This window comes from Myotis nattereri (genome assembly GCF_964212035.1).
Source record: "Myotis nattereri genome assembly, chromosome: 15".
NCBI classification, from domain to species: domain Eukaryota; kingdom Metazoa; phylum Chordata; class Mammalia; order Chiroptera; family Vespertilionidae; genus Myotis; species Myotis nattereri.
Window position 1 is genome coordinate 51,836,386 of NC_138090.1, and position 4,369 is coordinate 51,840,754.

The window sequence follows — 4,369 nt, forward strand, 5'->3', positions numbered from 1 at the left end:
TTCTTTAATGTTGGGTGTTCCATTTATTGTGTGGGTTATTTTATATGGAGATCGGGGCTCTGGAAGCATGATTCGTTGAAAAACGTATATGGGCTTTGAAACATTTTTGCCCTTGAGGGAAGACTATGGACCAGAAATTAGCTGAGCAGTTTTTGCCAAATTCACATTGCTGCCCATATTTTCCCAGGAAACACTGTTGACTCTCTAGTCCTCATGTGAAAATGGATGCATTCAGACACAAAGGTCACTCCCAAGAGGGGGTAGTTGTGACAACCTGAAGTATATCTGGGAGCTGCGTTATTTTTTTTTCCTTTTTTCAAGGACTGGTAAGACATTTGAAGGGATTTTTTTTTTTAATATATTGTATTGATTTCCTACTGAGAGGAAGGGAGAGAGATAGAGAGTGAGAAACATCAATGAGAGAGTAACATCGATCAGCTGCTTTCTGCACATCCCCCACTGGGGATGTGCCCGCAACCCAGGTACGTGCCCCTGACCGGAATCGAACCTGGGACCTTTCAGTCCTCAGGCCGGCGCTCTATCCACTGAGCCAAACCGGTCTCGGCTGAAGGGATTCTTTTCCCCAGGTGTTGCAGAGGGCCATGTGCTTTAATTCCTTCAATTCCATGGGTGATGGGCACTGGTTCCAAGACCATCACCTTGAGTGGACCCCTTCACTGCAGAAACACTGACCTAATTCTTGTTGGACCAGACTGCAGCCCATTAGATGGAATGGTCTTCATCTAAACTTACACCCAGACATTTTTTTGGGAAAAGACTATAGGAGCCGTGTGTACACAGATCTGAGGGACTCCAGGCTTGTTTACCTTCTGTACAGCCATCATTTTCACTGATTATGATCAAGAAGTTTTGTGGCTTAAAATAGCTTCTCAGATGTTCCCATCAGAGCCATTGGTGCTCTGGCAGCAAAACTAAGAGGAAAAGAAAGGGTGTCTTTAGGCCAGAGATGTGGCTTTTGTGACCCAGTCAGTATTCCAGTGAGTTATTGGGTGTAAGTTCTTCATTGTTTTTCATTGTTTGTTACATTTTCTGTCACTGAGATGAGACTCTTTCCCAGAGGGCATAAGAGTATGGGTTGATGCTGAAACCGGTTTGGCTCGGTGGATAGAGCGTTGGCCTGCGGACTGAAGGGTCCCGGGTTCGATCCCGGTCAGGGGCATGTACCTGGGTTGCGGGCACTTCCCCAGTGGGGGATGTGCAGGAGGCAGCTGATCGATGTTTCTCTCTCATCGATGTTTCTGACTATCTCTCTCTTTTCCTCTCTGTAAAAAATCAATAAAATATATATTTAAAAAAAAAAGAGTATGGGTTGAACATAGAGTTGAAAAACCTGTTGTTCCAAACTGAGTAACATTTGTTTCATCTTGAAACATTTTTGAAAATCTATAATGAGTAAATTGCATGTATTAAGTGTAGTGATTCATAAATCTTGACAGGTGCATGAAACTGAATCCATCATTATACTCATAATACTGAGCATATCTGTGACTGTGTAGTTGTTTCATGGCCTCATTTAATCTGTCCTTGTTCTTCCCTGCTTTTCTGGTAACCATGGTTTTACATTTCATTTTAATGGAGAACTTTTCTTTTTCTAAGTATTTTTCTGCTTTAATTTATATTTCATAAATTCTTGGACATTTATTAAAGATATATTAGTAACTCATTTTTTTTGATAGTTATTCTTTTTGTTGTTGTTAATCCTCACCCGAGGATATTTTTACATTGATTCTTTTGGACAGTGGAAGAGAGAGGAAAAGACAGAAACATTGATGTGAAGGAAACACATCGATTGGTTGCCTCCTATATCACCCCTGACCAGTGGTGCCCTGGCTGGAAGGAGTCTTCAACCAAGGTATGTGCCTTTGACTGGAATGGAACCTGGGACCCTCTGGTCTCTAGGCCTATGCTCCATCCAGAGCCAAATAGGCCAGAGCTCTGGTAGATATTCTTATCTTTGAATATATCACCATCATGTCCATCTTAATAAATATTTGGTTATTTTTTAAATATATATATTTTTTAATTGATTTTTTTTACAGAGAGGGAGGGAGAGGGATAGAGAGTTAGAAACATCAATGAGAGAGAAATATCGATCAGCTGCCTCCTGCACACCCCCTACCGGGGATGTGCCCACAAACAAGGTACATGCCCTTGATCGGAATCGAACCTGGGACCTTTCAGTCTGCAGGCCGATACTCTATCCACTGAGCAAAACCGGTTAGGGCTATATTTGGTTGTTTTTAATAAAGGTGGTACAAACATTTCTGTATAATTCTTTATATGGATATAAATGTTATTTACCTTCCTCAGAGGGACATCTCCCACAGGATCCCGGACTGTGAGAGGGCACAGGACGGACTGAGGGATCCCACCTGAGTGTATGAATTTCATGCACAAGGCCTCTATTTTAAACAGATGAACCAGAATATCACGGTTCCATTCACAGTCAAGGAGGATTCCTGAGCCCCGCGTAGATCTGCAGTGTGGGATATGCAGGAGGTAGCTGATCAATGATTCTGTCTCAGCATTGATTTTTTTCTCTGTCTATCTACTTTGAACTCCAGCATCTCCCTGCAGAGACCTTCCCAGGCCAGGCAATGCTCACAAGGACATTTGTCTTTGGGTGCATTTTAGTGAGAAATGGGACCTATAAGAAGCTACTGTCTCTCCTTCAGGGCGGCAGGTGCTGTGGGCACTCAGGTGTCATTTTGCTGGGCCCCACTCGGGAATGTCCAGCAGACTTCCTAGAGCTCCCTGACTCTCAGTTGTCTGAATGTGACATTCAGATGATTGATGGTGTAGAGGTCAAGTGGAATGAAGTTAATTAGAAGAGGACATTCTGCCAGGAAAAGGAAGCCCTCTGCTTCTCCGTATCCTGTCATCCGGCTCATCTAAGCGTCACCGTTGACAAATAACATCAACAGATGGCACTGGCTTTGGCCTTCCAAGATCAATAAAAGTACCAAGCTGAGTACTTGTTGCCAGGATTTTAGGGTTAGATTTTTGACCATTTTCTTTTTTAATGCTCACAAGAACCTGGGTAAGTGGAAACTCCTATCAAATTGCTGAAAAAATTCAGTAACTGAGAAATGAAGTCAGCTCCCCAAGTTTATACCACAGACAAGTGTCAGATTCAAGGGGCTGGATTTCAACCATTGTTATCTCCGGCGTCAGACACAGTCTCTACCACTGATGTGCAGCCCTCAGTGGAGCAGGTACAGTATGAGGACCAGGGTGGCTCAGCTGCAGCTTCTGTTTCCATGGTTGCATTTATTTGTTTCCTCCTGTTCCCTTTACATCTCAGAGCACTTCCCTTGACTTTCTGTGTTGAGGGCAACGCCATCATCTGTCATGCTGAGAGTTCAGAAGAGCAGCTGCTTCAGGTGCAAGCAGATGCTCAGGCCCTTCCCGCCTCTGACGGCTCTGCTGCAGTAGTCCCCGGGGGTGACCTGAGCCAGGACCTGGTTGCACGCGGGGGGAATGTTTCAACCACGGCCTGTGTTCATTTCTACGTTAACATGGTCCCTCTTCATTTCCTTTGCTGCTTCTGGAAAGCAATGCTGTCCAGGCCGGCGCCCAGGCTGAAGTGCCCAGAGGAGGTGTGTTCAGGCAGGTCCCCCCGCAGCCCCTGGGTCTCCTGCCTGGCACGGCCTACTCAGGCCACCTGCTCTAAGAGGAAGGGTCCTCCTGCCTATAGACTCCTATCCAATGCCAAGCACAAGGCTCCTCAGTGGCCCCGCCCAGACCCATCCTTTGCTGAGAGGAAGGAGCTGCTCAGGGAGGGACCCTTGCTCTGAGCACAGGCCCCTCCTGACCCTGAGCTCTGAGAACTGGAAGTGTTTAACTTGGATCGAGGAGCATTGAAAGCTTCATTTATTTATAGCTTGTTGTCTAAAAACAGTGTTGATAAATCTTTGGTTATTCATACAAATGCTTAGTTGATGGGAGACAAGTCATAATCTAATCGTTTTTGTCGAGGTCAAGAGTGAATGTTGCTGATGAAATCAACGTGAAAAGGAGAAAGAAAAATAAAAGGAAATGCTCAAAGCTCAGGTGACTTTGTTTTTATTGTGTGTGAGCATGTTTTTTCATGTTTACCTGAGGATCTTTCTTTTTACATCCCTCCCCCATCCTCTTCCCCCCCACACACACACATTCCCTCTGAGATTCTGCAGTAATTTCTATGCTTACATGTCTCTGAATTCACTCCATTCATCAGTGTTTTGTTCATTAGAATCTATATATGAGTGAGATCAAGTGATGCTTGTCTTTCTCTGACTGACTTACTTCACTTAGCATGATGCTCTCCAGGTCCGTCCCCCCGCCCCCCCCCCCCCCCCCCAATGCT